Genomic DNA, 19783 nt, shown 5'->3' on the forward strand with positions numbered 1-19783 from the left:
AAATCATTTTATTATAAAGACACATGCACACGTATGTTTATTGTGGCACTGTTTACAACTGCAAAGACTTGGAACCAACCCAAATGCCCATCAATAACAGACTAGGTAAAGAAAACATGGCACGTATACACCATGGAATACTATACAGCCATAAAAAAGGATGAGTTCATGTCCTTTGCAGGGACATGGATAAAGCTGTAAACCATCGTTCTTAGCAAACTGACACAAGAACAGAAAACCAAATATTGCATGTTCTCACTCATGAGTGAGTGGTGAACAAGAAGAACATATGGACACAGAGAGGGAAACATCACACACTGGGACCTGTGGGGAGGGTAGGGTGCTAGGGGAGAGATAGCAGCGGGGAGGGGGACAGGGGAGGAAGAGCATTAGGAGAAATACCTAATGTAGATGACAGAGTAATGTATGCAGCAAACCACCATAGTATGTGTATACCTATGTAATAAACCTGCATGACCTGCCCATGTACCCCAGAACTAAAGTATAATAAAAAATAATAAACTACTGATACATGTCAAAAAATTAACTAAAAATATTTTTAAAAATTTTAAAAAACCACAACTCTCACAAATTAGTAATAGTTCCACTTACTGAACTGTTTGATAATTTTATCTACTAAAAGCTACAGTAATTGAGCACTGAAATGGGAACAAAAACAAGCATAACACAAATGCACCCCCTATTTACCATCTTTTAAATCTTTTGTTTGTTTTGTCTCACATCTATTGTATTATTTACTATCATACATGAAAACAAAATTATACTTTCCTTAAACTTTTTAGGAAATACCTTGCATTAGAGCAACTAAGATAGATAAGCATGAACCACTCCAATAGAAAACAATTCCTCAATTAGACATTTGGGGGGAAAGTGATGCCTTTTTTTGAAGAAGAGGTAATTTTGTTTAATAGGTTAATTTACTCAACTTTAAAAAATATATCAAATATAATATTTTTAAATTGAACTCTTGATTTACAAATATTTAAATGATTCAGACAGATAATTGAAGGGAATTCTCAGTCCTCAAGGGGTTGAAAGACTCAACAACATGGATTTCAATTGTGGTATTATCAAGTAACTCAAGACGTAAAAATCTCAAGAACATGAAACTCAAATATAAAACAAGACATAAGCACTCCAGTGAAGTCAATCTTTTTTTTTTTCCTCTCATTTTGATTAAAAGTAAACCTGGTAGTTAAAAATAAACATACACTTATATTAGACCCATGGCTTCTGACCTCACTGACTGATAAGCAGGACATAGTGTTCCTATAGAGAAAAAAGAAGGATAAACAGGTATAAAGCAGAAGGAAATAAATGAGCATGAAGTAAAAGGTAATTTGATAGTGGTTGAGTGAACGTATAAGAGTAGGAATGCAGCAGAAAGTTTTCATAAATATATGTTTTCCTAGCTTCACAAAACTCTGGAAGGGATTTTCCCAAATAGAAATAGTTGATGAAGATGAACCATGGCTTGGGAAGACGACAATGCAGTTTACAAGATTATTTGCATTTTTTCCTCTAATGTTCTCTAAAAACAAATTTACGGATTTTTTTTCCAGCAGTGTCAGTTGTGCTTATTATATCATTCTGACTCTCATATTCTTTGTTAGTTTTTTATAGTTTGATAGTATCAGTGTATCTTTTTCTCTCCAACTTTATTGAGGTATACTGGACACACAAAAATTGTGTATCTTTAAGGTGTGCAATGTGATGTTTTGGTATATGGATACACTATGAAATGATTGCCGCAATCTAGTTTATTAGCATATGTATCACCTCGCAGTTATCGTGTGTGTGTGTGTGTGTGTGTGTGAGTGTGTGTTGAAAACACTTAAGATCAACTCTCAGCAAATTTTAAGTATACAACATAGTATTATTAACTATAGTACTAAGCTATCTATTAGACTGCAGAACTTACTCATCTGGCATAACGAAGAATTTTGTTCCCTTTCACCAACACCTCTCCAATTCCCCTTACCAGTCCCGGGCAACCACCATTCTATTCTCTGTTTTTATGAGTGTAAGTTTTTCAGATCCCACATATATAAGATCATGCAGTACAGCAGTCCCTTTTTTCCTTGGGGAAATACATTCCAAGACCCCCAGTGGTGCCTGAAACTATGGAGAGTAGTCACATATACAATTTTTTCCCCATACATACAGACTAGTTTATAAATTAGGCACAGTAAGAGATTAACAATAACTATGAATAAAATAGAACAATTATAACAATACACTGTAATAAAAGTTCTGTGGATGTGGTCTTTCTCTCTCAAAATCTTATTGTACTATATTCACCCTTCTTCTTGTGATAATGAGTGATAAAGGCCTACGTGAAGAGATGAAGAAAGGTGAATGTTGCAGGCACTGTGACATGGTGTTAGGCTACTAATGACCTCTTGAAGAGGTCTGACATGTCAAAAGAAGGGTAATCTGCTTTGGGTGATCCTGGATCATCAAATCATGATGATGTCGATGGGTGGATGTCAGGAGTGGATGATGTTTGTGACTAAAGGATGAACACACTGCACAAGGGAGTGATTCACATCTTGGATACTACTCCGAAAGGCACACAGCCATTTAATATTGTTGGACCTCAGTATACCACAGGTAACTGAAACCACAGAAAGCAAAACCAAAGATAAGGAGGGCACTACTGTCTTTGTTTTTCTGTGTCTGGCTTATTTTACTAAGCATAACATCCTCTAATTTCATCCATGTTGTCATAAATGGCAGGATTTCTTTTTTAAGACTTAATATTCCATTATGTATATAAACATGTATACACACACAAATGAATTATTCATTTATATATGATTCATATTATATATTACTCATATTATATATATTATTCATATTATATATATGATATTATCCATTCATTCATCAACAAACACTTAAAGGGTTGTTCTCATATCTTGACTATCATGAATAATGTTGCAATGAACACAGGAGTACAGATCTAATTGAGATAACTGATTTCATTTCCTTTGAATATATAACCCTAAGTGGGATTGCTGGGTAACATGGTCTATTTTTAATTCTCCAAGAAACTTCCATTCTATTTACCATAATGGTTGTACCAATTTACATTTAGACCAACAATGTACCATGGTTTGTTTTTTTTTTTTTTTACCATACCTGTGCTAAACACTTTTTTTTAAGAGCCATTCTGACAGGTGTGAAGTGATATCTTGTGATTTTGACTTGCATTTTCCTGATGATTAATGGTAGTGAATAAACATGTTAGCCATTTTTGTGTCTTTTTTAGATAAATGTCTGCTCAGGGCCTTAGCCCACTTATTAATTTGGTTATTTTATTTTTTTGCTATTGAGTTTCTTAAGTGTTTGGATATCATCTAATGTATGGTTTGCAAATATTTTCTTCCATTCTGCAGGTTGTGTCTTCACTCTGTTGATTTTTTAAAGTGCAAAAGATTTATAAGTTGAGACAATCTCACTTGTCTATTTTTTGTTGTTGTCTGAGCTTTTGTATCATAATTTAAAAATTCTTGCCCAGACCAGTGTCAGGAAGGTTTCCCCTCCATGTTTTCTTCTAGTTTTACAATTTCTAGGCTAATGGTTAAGTTTGTAACCATTGTGTGTTCTTGGCACTCTTGTTGAAACTCACTTTACTATAGATGTATGGATTTATTTATGAGCTCTCCATTCTATTCCACTGGTGTACATGTTTGTTGTTATGCCAATACCAAACTGTTTTAGTTACTGTAGTTTGTAATATATTTTGAAATCAGGAAGTACATGCCTCCAGGTTTGTTCTACTGAGGACTGATTTGGCTATTTCAGGTTTTTTGTGGTTGTATGCGAATTTTAGAATTGTTTTCTCTATTTCTGTAAATAATGCCATTGGGATTTTTATAGAGATTACTCTGAACTTGGTAGGAGGGACATTTTAACAATATTAATTCTTCCAATCCAGGAATATATGGTATTTTTATCTGTGTCTTCTTCAATTTTTTCATCATGTTTTATAATTGTCTGTATATATGTTTTTCATCTCATTGGTTAAGGTTATTTCTGAATATTTTATTTTTTTTTTTTTTGCTATTATGAATGGAATTGCTTCCTTTCCTTTTTGATAGTTTGTGTGTATGAAAAATGCAATTAATTTTTATACGTTGATTTTGTATCCTGCAACTTTTCTGAATTTAGTTGTTAGTTCTAACAGCTTCTTTTCTGGGGGCGGGGGTTGAAGAATTCAGTGTATTCAACATATATAATCATGTCATCTGCAAATACATTTTAAACTTATTTTTTCGTGGATATCTTTTATTTATTTTTTCTCATCTAACCATTCTGGCTAGAACTTCCAGTAATATGTTGAAAAGTGGTAGTAACAGTAGGCATCCTTGGTTTGTACCAGATCACAGAGTGAAGGCTTTCAAATTTTCCCCAATGTTTATGGCATTAGCTTTGGACTTTTCACATGTTGCCTTTATTTTGTTGAGGAAGGCTCCCCCCATACCTATTTTGTTGAGAGTTTTAATCATGACTAGACACTAAACTTCATCAAGTGCTTTTTCTGTGTTTATAAAGATAATCATGTCATTTTTTTTCATGTTGTTAATGGTAGTGGATTATACCAACTGATCACCATATGTTGAATAATCCTTATATCCCCAGAATAAATCTCTCCTGATCATGGTATATTATCCTTTCAATGTGCTTTTGAATTCAGTTTGCCAGTATTTTATTGAGGATTTCTGCCACTATGCTCATTGGGGTATTGACCCATAGTTTTATTTTCTTGTGATCTATTTGCTCTGATATCAGGGTGATGCTAGCCTCATGAGTTTGGAATTGTTTCCCTTTCTCTGTTTCAGAAGAATTTAAGAAGGATTAGTGTAATTCTTCTCTGGCTGTTTGGTAGAATTCACCTGTAAAGCCACCTGGGCCATCTGGGCCAGGTAGATGCCATATGAATCCTACCTGGGCTTTTCTTTGTTGAGACATTTTTGATTACTGATTCATTCAATCTCCTTATTTGTTATTGATCTGTTCAGTCTTTCTCTTATGTCTTGATTCAATTTTGTGGGTTTTATCTGTCTAAAAATTTATCTGTTTTTTTTTTTCTAGATTATCCAGTTTGCTGGCATATCATTATGTATAATAGTCCTTTATGATCCTTTTCATTTCTGAGACATCTACTATAATATCTTCTATTTCACTACTGATTTTATTAATTTGAATGCTCTCTCTTTTCTTAGCCTAGGTAAGGATCATTTTCCTCTTTTTTCTTAATATTTAGTTTTACTTTATTACTGTAAGTTCTGCGGTATATGTGCAGAATGTTCAAGTTGGTTACACAGGTATACACGTGCCATGGTGGTTTGTTACTCTCATCGACCTGTCATCTACATTAGGTATTTCTCCTAACGCTATCCCTTCTCTAGCCCTTTGCTGCCTGACAGAAGCTAGCAGGTCATTTTATTTTTTAAAAAACAAGCTTAGTTTTGTTCATTTTTCCTATTATCTTTCTATTCTCTATTTGACATATTTGTGCTCTAATTTTTATTATTTCCCTTTGATAACTTTGGGCTTTGTTTTCACTTTTTTTCTAGTTTATTGAAATGTAAAGTTACGTTGTTTATTTGAGATTGTTTATCTGTTTAATGTAGACATTTATTGCTAATAACGTCCCTCTTAGTACTGCTTTTGCTACATCCCATAAGTTTTGTAGACCGCTTTTGGCCAGTATATACCTTCTACTGGGCCCTGGGATTGCCTGTGGGATCTTAATCAAGTGAGGCTAGAATCAGGTCACATGACTATTGCCACATCCAGAGTTAGCAGGCCTGTTACTGGGCATGGGCAGGTATGTTTCCTGTTGGTTTTCCAGGTGAATAGAAATACCTTTAGGACCATGGTTGAGCAGAGCTAAAGGCAGGTCACGGGGGTACTTCTCTTTCTGCAGTCAGGTCTGCAGATGATAGGACTCCTACCAGGGGAAAGGTATGGCTTCCCATGGGCCCCTGAGTGAGCTCTTGCTGGGTCCCTCAGGCAGTCTCTGGCTGGGAAAGACTTCCCCTTGGACCATGACAGAGCAAGTCTGGAACTGAGACACAGGGTTGCTTCAAGGTCCACAGCCATGCCTCTGGTTGGTAGGCCTGCTACTAGGGATATAAATGGGTATCACTTGGTCTTTGGGCAGGCAGGGCTGATTCTATACCACAGGAGAAGAGGGGTTTGAGTTGGGTCTCAGGGACAGTTCAGAATCCACAGTCAGTCAGGACTGAGGTCAGTAAATGCTGGTGGTGCTCAGATAGGAGTGTCTCTCATTAGTTCCCAGGGTAGATAGGCCTACTCCCAGATTGTATCAGAGCAGGGCTAAAACTGAGTCACAGGGCTGCTTTAGATATCACAGTTAGGAATGAGGTCAGGAGGCTTGCTACCAAGGACAAAGAAAGGTACTACTGGGTCCCCAGACAGGAAGGACTGACTCTGGATAGTTGTAGAAAGGGGCTGGAGCACAGACCCTCATATTTTAATGTGAAAGAGATGTGAAACATATTCATATCTCTATTATTAAGTATATTACCTATATTATATAGGCGCAGGTAAAGATTTCATGATGAAGATGCCAAAAGCAATTGCAACAAAAGCAAAAATTCACAAATGGGATCTAATTAAGCTAAAGAGATTCTTCACAGCAAAATAAACTAACAACAGGGAAAATAGACAACCTACAGAATGGGAGAAAACTATGCAATTTATGCATCTGACAAAAGTCTAGCATCCAACATTTATAAGAAACTTAAATTTATGGGAAAACAACCCCATGAAAAAGTGGGCAAAGGACATAAACAGACACTTTACAAAAAATGTCAGACATGTGGCCAACAAACATATGAAATAAAGCTCAACATCACTGATCATTAGAGAAATACAAATCAAAACCACAATGAGATACCATCTCACATCACTCAGAATGGCTATTACTAAAAAGTGAAAAATTAACAGATGTTAGTCAGGTGTGTAGAAAAAGAAACACATATATGCTATTGGTGGGAGTGTAAATTAGTTCAACCTTTGTGGAAGACAGTGTGGCGATTCCTTAGAGACCTCAAGGCAGAAATACTATTCAACCCAGCAATCACATTATATACCCAAAGGAAAACAAATCATTCTGTTACAAAGACACACGTACACACATGTTCACTGCAGCACTATTCATAGTAGTGAAGACATGGAATCAACCTAAACGCTATCAATAATAGACTGGGTAAAGAAACTGTGTTATATATACACCATGGAATACTATGCAGCCATATAAAAGAATGAGATCATGTCCTTTGCTGGGACATGAATGGAGTTGGAGACCATTATCCACAGCAAACTAATGCAGAAATAGAAAACCAAATACCACATATTCTCAATTATAAGCGAGAGCTAAATGATGACAACACATGGACACAAAGAACAACACATACTAGGGCCTATCAGAGGGTAGAGGGTGGGAGGTGGGAGAGGATCAGGAAAAATAACTAATGGGTACTAGGCTTAATACCTGGGTGATGAAATAACCTGTACAACAAACTCCCATGACCCAAGTTTGCCTATGCAACAAACCTGCATATGTACTCCTAAACTTTAAAAAAGAAATAAGCCAAGAGATGGAATGGAAAAAGATTTCCATAAATATCCTTAGACTTAAAGGAGGGACTTGAAGTAATAAGATGAAATTGAATAAATTAAAAGTGAAAATCTCCAACGTTTATTTAGAAAATCACAGTCACAAAGTGAAGGATGAAAGAGATCTGTTTATCAGCTGCTTGCATGAAAAAAAGACAAAAACTTTTGCATACTGTAACTTCAATGTGATTAAACAGTATGCTCTTACTATAAAAAAGCAAGTGTGCTTTGGGACTGTATTAATAGATGTGCAGTGTCCAGGAAATTAGAAGAGAACCCTATAAGGATTTGGTCATGTTTAAGATACCAAACACCAAACTTTAATATTTAAGGGATCAGTAAGTTATAAATGGATCCAACATTTTTAAAGAAAGAGTAGAAGACTCTTCCTCAACTTGCTCTCAAACTTCTCTTTCTACAGTGAAACATTTATGTTCATCAATACTATTGGAATTAGAACACTAAACATATCCCTAAAATCTCCAAATAGCTAAAACCTTACAACTCTCAACTACAACACATTTAGTTTTGGTAGGATAGTTGAGGGGAAAAAAATGTTCCACAAGTGCTACATTTTTAAAGAAAGAGTAGAAGACTCTTCCTCAACTTGCTCTCAAACTTCTCTTTCTACAGTGAAACATTTATGTTCATCAATACTATTGGAATTAGAACACTAAACATATCCCTAAAGTCTCCAAATAGCTAAAACCTTACAACTCTCAACTACAACACATTTAGTTTTGGTAGGATAGTTGAGGGGAAAAAAATGTTCCACAAGTGCTACATTTTTAAAGAAAGAGTAGAAGACTCTTCCTCAACTTGCTCTCAAACTTCTCTGTCTACAGTGAAACATTTATGTTCATCAATACTATTGGAATTAGAACACTAAACATATCCCTAAAGTCTCCAAATAGCTAAAACCTTACAACTCTCAACTACAACACATTTAGTTTTGGTAGGATAGTTGAGGGGAAAAAAATGCTCCACAAGTGCTACTTATAATTAAGTATCTCTGAGGTTCAAGCTTTGATATAATGTAACTTTGTAAATGAGATTATCATGTTTTGACACTTCAAGTTCCAACTACTCGACTCCCACACTGATGTACCAAATCAGTGAGTTCCCAATTATTAGTACAAGAATCCAGTTAGGTGCTAGACTGGTCCTTTTAGGAATGCAGTAAAGAAGGTTCCTGCTTGGTATGGGAAGGGAATGTTCATTTTTTCAGGCCATAATGCATATTTTTCCCAGAAAATAATAATAGCAATTTTATAAACATTTTGATTCTCAAAAATGTAGAAAATATTCTCTTGCCCTTATTTTTTGGCTATTGCTTCCTTCCCCATAACTTCCTTCTGTTTCCTTGAATTGGTCTCCAATATTTGATGTTGGCATTTTAGAACATATTTTAGTTTCTGACCTAGGTTAATAAAGAGAAATATCTTCCATATCATTATTAAAAGCTAAGTTTTAAAAAATATATTTTGATATTATTTTCTTTTTTATAGGACAATGGCACCTTCATTAAATCAAAAAACATTTATTTATTTATTTATTTATTTATTTATTTATTTTTGAGATGGAGTTTCACTGTTGGTGCCCAGGCTGGAATCCAATAGCGCGATCTTGGCTCACTGCAACCTCCCCCTCCTGAGTTCAAGCAATTGTCCTGCCTCAGCCTCCCAAGTAGCTGGGATTACAGACATGCATCACCATGCCCGGCTAATTTTGTATTTTTAGTAGGGATGGGGCTTCACTGTATTGGTCAGGCTGGTCTCGAACTCTTGACCACAGGTGATCCACCTACCTCAGCCTCACAAAGTACTGGGATTACCGGTGTGAGCCACCACACCTGGCCCCAAAAAATTTATTAAATATTTACTATGTAGGTGTTCAGAGATGCTTTCCCATCTTGCTCTTCTAGGAAGACTTACTAATAAAAAAAATCATATTAATTCAAATTTTTTAAACATCTAAAAGATGACTCACTTTCAACAAGTAAAACTTCTAGAAAAACAGAAAGGACAATTAAAATCTAAATTTAAAAACTAAGAAAACTACTTTTCCCTGCCTTAAAGTCTGAAAGTGAGCAAAGGGAAAAACCTTTTAGAGGCCATCTGGTTTTATATTTTATTAATGAATATATGATATTTTTTGTTCTAAATGAAATACACTTAAAATGCCTAAATATTCAATTCTAAATTTGATTTGGAAAGTGTATTTACTTTCCTCTATACCTATGGTTATTAAGAATCCCTTTTTGGCCAGAAGTGGTGGCTCATGACTATAATCCCAGCACTTTGGGAGACCAAGGCAGGCAGATCACAAGGTCAGGAGATAGAGATCATCCTAGCCAACGTGGTGAAACCTCATCTCTACTAAAATACAAAAAATTAGCCGGGCATGGTGTTGAGCGCCTGTAGTACCAGCTACTCGGGAGGTTGAGGCAGGGGAATCGCTTGAACCCAGATGGCAGAGATTGCAGTGAGCCAAGATCATGCCACCACCACACTACAACTGCGCAACAGAGCAAGACTCTCTCAAAAAAAAAAAAAGAAAAAAGAAAAAGGATTATTTTTTACTGTTTGGTCAGGGAACCTAAAGCTTAGAGGTCTTTCCTAAAATGCTCTCTGAAGTTCTACCATATTAGTTTGTCCCTGCAAGCCTGCACAACCCATTCTCAGCTATACTGCAAAGCACCTGGACAGCAACCCCAAACAAGAGCTTACATTCTAAAATCCACTGACCACTTTCTACTTCTCTGACAGTGAAAAACAGAACACAACAAAAAACTGCTAGATAAGAAAATCTATAATCAATTAATCTTTTCATAATTTTCAAAATACTTTCTGTATTCATGTATTTCTCACTAAGCAAGGTCTTGAGCATGTTAAATCATCAAAAATTATCATCCAATAGACATCAAGTATCATTCTTCACAACAGCTCTCAAACTTCTCTTTCTACAGTGAAACATTTATGTTCATCAATAGTATCGGAATTAGAACACTAAACATATCCATAAAGTCTCCAAATAGCTAAAACTTCACAAATCTCAACTGCAACACATTTAATTTTGATAGGATACTTTAGGGGGGAAAAAATGTAGGTGTCAAATGTTCCAGGAGTGTGTTTCTTACAGTTAAGTATCTCTGAGGTTCAAGCTCTGATATAATATAACTTTGCAAATGAGATTACCATGTTTTGACACTTCAAGTTCCAACTACTTAACTCCCACACCTCTTCCCTCCACTTAATCAGCAAGTGCTGTATCTATCTTAAGAAGTAGGAAGAAGTTGCCAGTAGGGGCAGAGGGAAATAAAAGATATGAAAAAGATGACAAAGCAAACCTGTTCTTTTAAATTGTATGATTGAGTGCCTACTATGTAACCAGACACTGTATGAAATATTGGGAATAACAGACATGATGTAGCCTTTGTCCTAGAAATTTCAGAATCTGTGGAGGAGACAAGCACAAATAAATGACTACAGTAAGAGGGATGTTTGAGGAACAACAGTGCCACAATAAATATGAAGATTCCCATATGAGAAATCTGAGCTGTGTCATTAAGAGAAAAGGGCAGCTTATCAGGAGAGCAACAGCAGTACAAAGGCTCAAATGTGTAAAATACTATGTCATGGCAAGATTTACAAATTTGAAGGGACGATATGGTAAGGAGGAATTTGAAGAGTAACCAGGAGTCAGATCAGGGCTGATGGTTTTCTGAACTGAGTTCTTTAGACTCCTGGGTTCACAGAGCTATTCATGGCCATTCTGAAGAGGGGTAAGTAGGTGTCCCCAAGAATTCTACATCACATATGTCTTCGCATTAACCAGATAAACTCCATTTTAATTGCAAACTTCAAGTAGGGGAGGGATAGGAAAGTTTCCACTCCTTTAATAAAGTCTGAAATCCATAAAATCCATTCTTAATATCCATAAAAGGATATTAAGAAAGGGTATACACGGCCAAATTTGCACTTAAGAATGAGCATAAAGGGGTACTTTAAACTGATCATTAGAAAGAAAAAAATAAATAACAAAGGCAGAGGGAACAATTAGGAAATACTTAATTCATAGAAGTGGTGAGATGACTGAAGAGTGAAAAGAATGGGTATGTCTAAACTAGGTTTAGGGGTATAGTTGGAAAAAATGGTAGAAGTTCTTGGTCAACAAGTTGAATGCTCTCAATGCAACAGGAAGCAAGCTGGTGAGAAGGACTTAAGGAAGGGTACTGTATATGAGTGTGCACAAGTATGTGAACATGTGTAAGTGGGGGTAGGAGTCAAGATCTTGACAAGATGGTCAAAGATTTTTTTAAAAAGTCCCCAAGACCCCCACCAAGATTCAAGGACTATACGTGTCCTTGGTTGAGGATTACAAAATTGTCATACACAGAGGCAACATTATAGTCAGCCCCCCATGGGTATTCATGGATTCCAGCATCTGTGGATTCAGTCAATCACAGATCAAAATACTTAGGGAAAAAAAAATGGATGGTTGTATTTCTACCGAACATGTACAGATGTTTTCTTCTTACTATTCCCTAAACAATACAGTATAATAACTACTTACATAGCATTCACACTGTAGTATTATAAATAATCTAGAGATGATTCAAAGTATACAGGAGGATATATGTAAATTATGTGCAAATACTGCATTATTTTATATAAGAGACTTGGGAATCCACAGATTTGGATATCCATTGGGGGTCCTGGAACCAATCTCCCACAGATATTGAAGGACAACTATAATTATATAATCATAGATTCTTCTAGAAAATCACTACTTGTTTTTCTAGTCTTTTCAATATTAAATGAGCTAAGAAAATCTATACTATTTTCATATTTTGAGAAAAATGTCTGGTCAGATTAACAACTGTAAAGATGAATAAACATTTTTAGTGCCTGTATTTGCATTGCAATTTTCTTTCAGAACACAAACTGTTTTCACTAAGACTCTTTCATTTCTGCTTAAAATATCCTGAGATCAATAGAGGCAGCTGATATTTCACCATTTGATGAGGAAACTGAATCACAAGAATGGTAAAAATTACTTTCATAAATTACGGTCTATTTTAGCATGGCTTACTTGTTCTAAAATCAAAGGTCACATCATATGTGGATATGCATTAAATGCAAAAAATGCTATAGAGCTATTTGTGAATTTAGGGATTGCCAAGGTTGTCAGATAAATGCCATGATAATGTCAACAATCTTTTTAATTCAGTCTCTTGGGACAAAGAGACTACTGATACCAAGCTGGGCCTTAACATACATATAAGACACCATATATAAGAGGAGTTTTGCTTTCACATAGTTCGGTTATGACTTGTACCATACCCTGTGGCATGTGTAATGGAGAGAGTAAAGAAGTGTATAAAGAATTTTAATGCTACTATAAATACATGTCTGCTCACTTGCTAGATAATTATATTTTATTAGAATAAAAACAAATACCTGATGAGTAGGAGAAAAACTGAAGAGTACAGTTTGAAGAGCACAGTATTAGATGATCTCTAAGGTCTATTTTTTTTTTTTTTTTTAATCCTGTGACTCAAAGAATAAACTGCTCAGGCTTGTTAGAACAATGACTATGGATTTTAGCACGTAAGAATGACCTGTAAGGAAGGAACAATGAAGTCTTTTTTTTTTTTTTTTGAGATGGAGTTTCGCTCTTGTTACCCAGGCTGGAGTGCAATGGCGTGATCTCCGCTCACTGCAACCTCCGCCTCCTGGGTTCAGGCAATTCTCCTGCCTCAGCCTCCTGAGTAGCTGGGATTACAGGCACATGCCACCATGCCCAGCTAATTTTTTGTATTTTTAGTAGAGACGGGGTTTCACCATGTTCACCAGGATGGTCTCGATCTCTTAACCTCGCGATCCACCCGCCTTTGCCTCCCAAAGTGCTGGGATTACAGGCTTGAGCCACCGCGCCCGGCCGGAACAATGAAATCTTAGTCTAGGCCTTGTTTTAAATTTGAAGAGAAATGAGGAGCTAGATCAGGAAAATCAAGAAAAGGGTGTAATCTATTTCCCGTAGGGTGATTTTTTGGGGGGCCAATAAGAAAAGCCATTTTTCTTCTGAAAGATTAACAGAAAAATAGTACATCATTAGAAATACCATTAGTCAGTAAACTACTGAAGAGATAAGAAGATAACATTGTAAATCAGGAAACTTCAACAATGACTATAGGTGGGAGAAAGTGATTAATTAAATCAAGAAGACTGAATCTTCTAAACAAGTTAGATCTGTTTCATGAGAAAGGATAAAATGTGTCTATGTTAATTAGAAAAACAGCTACAAGAGAGTCCTAACAGGCAAGTCAAACCTAATCCTATTCTCCACAAGCAAGCTGGCAAGATACAAATCACTAACTCTTTTTATAGACAGCAGAAGGAGAGGCTCAATATGGAGACCTGGGGCTAGAACAAGTTACATAATAGCTAGAGGCGTGGCTATAAAGTCATGTAACATCTCTGGGTATCGTTTTTCCTTCCACAAAATGAACTAATTGGACTAGCTGATGTCTAATGATTCCAAATCAAAAATGTTTTGATTCTCTGTCTCTCCAACTTGTTTTAAAAAAAAATTTGTATAGCAAACAATTTTTGTACTATGTTACCATTTACAAGGATTAGAAAATTAATTCAGCCTATATGACAAATATCATATAAACTTTAGTTGCCTTAAGAATATCTGCATCTGATTATCTTTACTGACTCATGTTGAATTCAAACTCATATGTCCTAACTTCCCTATTTCCTTTAATACCAACACTTAATGAGTCATTTTGAAATTTTCAGAGAAATCTTTTGACTCCTCTCTTTTATCTTTTGTGTGCAATCAGCAAATAAATCCTCATGATTTTTTTCTTAAAATATAAAAAATCTATCTTCCCTTTTCATTCTTACCTCTCCTTTCAAAATCCATTTTGAATATGTCTCCTAAATTACTGCAACTGCTACCTCCATTTCTTTATTTGTTTAAATTTGTAAAAATAATGTTATTGCTAAAGACAAGAATTTACCTTTCTACTCACCTGCTATAATTGTTCCTCAATATTTGCAGGATAGCATGAAATAATCTTTAGCTTGACCTTAGGATTTTACACAATTTGGCCTTACTCTGCTTTTCAATCTTCTCTCTCATATTTGCCAACATGAACTCTATACAAGGTCACTTCTTTTCTGTTTCCCCACCACTTGCCCTCTGCCTGGCCCATTCCTGTCCTAAAGGCTGACATTCTTATTTCACTCCATCTCATGCTGTTTCCCCTCCACTTCTCTCCAATGGGATTACATTCTTCATTATCTATCCCAAGTCTTCAGTTCAGGAACCCAGGCCATGCCCTGTCATCTTCCCTTGTGAAGCCTCCTCTAACTTTTACAGTCCAGATGGACCTTGCCATTCAACTTCCAAAGTTCTTGTCCATATCACTTACTTAGGTGTATGTGTAAATAATTTTTATCTTTTCTGAGAAAGAGTTTCCCTCTTGCTGCCCAGACTGGAGTACAATGTTACAATCTCCACTCACCACAACTCACACCTCCTGGTTTCAAGCGATTCTCCTGCCCCGGGCGTCCTGAGTAGCTGGGATTACAGGTATGCGCCACCACGCCCAGCTAATTTTGTATTTTTAGTAGAGACAGCATTTCTCCATATTGGTCAGGCTGGTCTTGAACTCCTGATCCACCCGCCTTGGCCTCCTAAAGTGCCAGGATTACAGGTGTGAGCCACTGCACCCGGCATGTGTAAATATTTACTAATGTATAAGATACTGTGATTCTTTTTAAATCACCCTACATAAAACCTTTTACTACTCCAGGACTTTATGGCTGTTCTCCACTACTTAGAATTCCTTCAGACAACTTTATCTTTTGTTTCTATACCATTATCAGATTTTTATTTAAGACATAATCTTCTCTTGAAGCTACTTTGCTTGACTGCCATATCTTCAATTGCTACCTAACCATGCCACCCAAATTCCCTTTTCTCCTTTATGTTTTTATGCTTAGCACTTCTTGGTATTTAGTGTATTAGACATTTTATTTATTTTGTATGCGTTGATCTCTCTAATAGATTCTAAGCTTGATAAGGGAAGAGATTTTTGTCTTTTTTGTTCATTAAAGCAACTCTAGTTCCTAGAAGAGTGCCTGGTATTTGGCAGGTGCTTATGAAATATTTTTGAATGAATTCATATTTTAAAAACTAAAAACAACACTAATAATAGTGGTTAATAATAAAACAAATGCTAATATAAAATTGAGAACTTATATGTTGGGCAATGTACAGGTTATACATAAAATAATCCTATTATCTATTATCACCTACTTTATTATTTGTCATATAAAGTAAGGCTTACAGAGGTTAAATAATTTTCCCAATAACATATTCCCAATAAACGTGCTAAAAATAAACTCTAGGCTTATTTGCTATTGAAAATAAGTCAAAGGCTGAGCTTATCCAACTATAAAAAACTAAACGTAAAACAAGATTTTTGAGATATGAGAGAACTCAAACAGCTACCTGTAAAATATTTTCCCTCAGTTGCTAATATTTAATTTATTGTCTTTTTTCTTTTTTGTAAATTGACCTTATACTTTTCCATAAACTTCTGCACTTTATTCCTTACCCAGGCTTAACATTCAAGAAGAGAAAATATTCTAATGTTATGATTTCATTAAAGAGTAAAAATTCCATCTTAAAAATACATTCTCAGTTCTCATGTAAAAGACAAGGGCAGAATGAGTAGTCACAGTTCTCACAGAGTTAGGTAAAGCAATCACTAAGGGAGGAGGGGAAAAGTAAAGAATGCTTTATTCATAATTACCTAAGATTTTCCAGCATGAGAAGAGAAAGAGGAAGTCTATTTTCAGCGACAATGATTACTCTAAAAATATTAACATGTAAGGGGAAAATTTTCATTTTGAGAGTTATTACTATGCTGAGTTCTCTTTCCTTCACAGAGTGACTTAAAATTCCCAGGGTAGAGAGGTAATCTAGACAGTTGCGCTTGCCCTGTGTCTTGAAAATGGCAACATCCAGGAATCATGGGAGTTTAATTGAGGACACACTGGAAAGGATTTCTCAGCCCCAGGACAGTCTCTAAGAAGTATCAAGTGGCAGAGTGGATACTTATATCCTCAGGTGTCTGCAGTAAGGGAGAGTAGAGCTACATAGGCTTTTTAGAAGATACGTTATGCTGAATGCATAAACAAGATTTAGTGAAACTGAAGCTGAATTACCTACTAAAAGGGTTATAGAAGGAAAAAAAGCCTCATTCTTTCTTTTACCTACCTAATCCAGATTATTTCCTGCAATGTCCCTATAATTTTAACTGTATTATATAGTACAGGCAAAGTCAAATATCATAGAATTCATTCTCATCATCTTAAACATTTTAGAAAAAAAAAAAATACATTAGTTCCCTACTTCTAGTTCTCTACTTCTATACGAGAAAACGGTCTGACAACCCTTAGGTTGGGACACTCAGCAGGCCATGGCATTTAGAGCAAATTCATTTTTATTAAGAAAATTTTAAGAACATGGTATTTAAAAAAGTATTTTGTGTCTGTCTGTCTGTCTCTTTTGTATTTTCAGAAAACCATATGAACTGGGCCTGGGGCATGCACATGTAATCCCAGTTCTTTAAGAGACTAAGGCAGGATGATGGTTTGAATCCAGGAGTTTGAGAGCATCCTGGGCAACATAGCTAGACCCTATCTATTAAAAACAAAGTATATGTAAAATCACATAGCTGCTCCTGTGAGCTGCCATTCCATGATTTAGTTCTCTACTAGTTCCATGCCAACAAATTGTCATACAACTGACTGGCCAGTTGCAGTAGGTACTCACTTGTCCAATCAGCAAAGCAAATAACCACAATATCATTTTCTTTTTTTTTTTTTTTTTTTGAGACAGAGTTTTGCTCTTGTTACCCAGGCTGGAGTGCAATGGCGTGATCTCAGCTCACCACAACCTCTGCCTCCCGGGTTCAAGCAATTCTCCTGCCTCAGCCTCCCAAGTAGCTGGGACTACAGTTATGTGCCACCATGCCCAGCTAATTTTTTTTGTATTTTTAGTAGAGATGGGGTTTCACCATGTTGACCAATATGGTCTCGATCTCTTCAACTTGTTATCCACCTGCCTCAGCCGCCCAAAGTGCTGGGATTATAGGCCCACAAATATCATTTATTTGTTCCTTAAAAAAATTGAGACAAAGTGGCTACAAGTGAAGTAAAATGGAGAAGCTAAATATTGTAACAACCGGTTATAGATATCATATTTCCCTATGCTTATAGTTATATTTGAATAATTCTTACCTCTTTTAAAAAACTCCATAGATATTGAGAATTAACAAAAAGTATCTTTCTCCTCAAAAATACAGATATACGTAAGTAGCACAAAACTTAAGCAAATTCAGTAATCTCACAATCTAATCAGTGTGTCCTAAGCATAGACAATAAAGAAAAATATTTGAGAGGGTGCAGTGTAACTTGGAGTTGAAGTTTGGGAGAGAGATTAACCATTAAATTAGGAATAAATTTCTACTTGAAAAGCAAGCATCAACTGTCTCTACTGTCTTACCAGCAGCTCAGTCCCTTACTGCTTCTCCTGATCATGTCCTGTTGGCTGATGCTGAGCCCATCTCCTGCTTCCAAGCGTTGTCACTCAACAGAAGCAAAGGCAAGTAAACAATCTTGAGAGGGTGTGCTGCTGAATGTTTGCCAGCCTAGAGAAGACAGAATTTGAATACTTTTAAGTTAGCAAAAAGGAACAGGGTATATACGTCTGATATAAAGAGTTTAAAAGGTGTTAGGTGCCTATAATTGAGTATTTCCATTCCACTGTGGCTGTTAAAAAACTTACAGGATCGCTGGGCGCAGTGGCTCATGCCTGTAATCCCAGCACTCTGGGAGGCCGAGATGGACAGATCACCTGAGGTCAGGAGTTCAAGACCAGCCTGACCAACATGGTGAAACCCTGTCTTTAAAAAAAAAAAAAAAAAAAACTTATAGCATCTCTCTCAAAGCAATGACGCTCTCAAACGTACTATAATAAAATTCTAATATTTGTAGAGCACTTTACAATGCCCAAAGCATCTTTGGTCTTCACATCTTCACTGCAATAATCAATGAGGCTTAAGAATCAGTGGCTTATATTACTTCATCTGTTGAATCCAGTGTTTCACAGTGTGGCTTACAAGACTATCACCTAGATACGAAGCTGAGGATTTGTACTCAGAGACTGACTTGTTGAGTTAGGAAACTGTATTCTCCAGGTAAATTCAAAGTGAGGTCAGGATTGGGAATCACTAAGTCCCAAGACTTGATGAGATGTAACAATAACTAAACTCAGAAATACCAAGTATTTATTCAGTATATACCCCATCAAGGTACTATGCTAAGTACTATGAAAAAGGTAAAACATTATAACATGTGGTTTCTGTGCTTAAGGGTTTCAAATTAGCAGAAGAAAATGGATGTACACTTTAAAAGGACCACCTCATAAGATACCTACTTTAAAAACATATCCCAAGTAAGACGTAATTGGTCAAAGATGTAGTAAAAATATTGAGTACTACAAATACCTGGAGATGACTATGCGCTGAAATAAGGGAGAAAGTTAAACACATGAGAGAAGTCCACTGAGTTCTAAGGGCAGGGAGGAAAGAGGAATGAGGAGAGAGCATTATTTTGAGGCAATGATAGGGCTGCAGCAGATTGGAGGAGATTAAAAAGTTCACTCTGACTGAAGGTTGTCTACAAAGGAACATAAGAAAAATTTGGAAAGACAGATTTGAAACAGAATCTAAATAAAGAGTTTTGATAAAATGGCTAAAGGAGTTGTCCATTTTCCTGAATATATGGAAATAGTATTGGAATATCCTGAAATAGTATCTGGAATGGTATCGGAAGCCACTGAAGCTCATGTTCCAGGGGTTCTTGGTAAATGCCAGACACTATGCTAGATGCACTACATACGTCACCTCATTTAATACTCAAAAAAATCTGGCCATCATTATTATTATTCCCATTTTACAGAGTAAGAAGGGAGGTCTCTTGATTTTTCCTCAAAGTCACATGCCTAGAAATAGTAA

General features: G+C 35.9%; 1 protein-coding gene across 5 annotated transcripts in view; it reads right to left on the reverse strand.

The window, feature by feature from the left end:
* TET2 (tet methylcytosine dioxygenase 2) overlaps window positions 1-19783 on the reverse strand; it is a 130858-nt gene that overhangs the window by 74215 nt on the left and 36860 nt on the right. For 4 of the 5 annotated variants that reach the window (XM_002745526.6, XM_078366748.1, XM_078366749.1 and 1 more), the window contains one exon: window positions 18271-18415. The exons of the other annotated variant lie outside the window; for it this stretch is intronic. The gene's annotated coding sequence lies outside the window, so the exon portion shown is untranslated. The remainder of the gene's footprint in view (window positions 1-18270; window positions 18416-19783) is intronic. 5 annotated transcript variants of the gene reach the window in all.

This window comes from Callithrix jacchus, chromosome 3 (assembly GCF_049354715.1).
Source record: "Callithrix jacchus isolate 240 chromosome 3, calJac240_pri, whole genome shotgun sequence".
In the NCBI taxonomy this organism is placed as follows: Eukaryota; Metazoa; Chordata; class Mammalia; order Primates; family Cebidae; genus Callithrix; species Callithrix jacchus.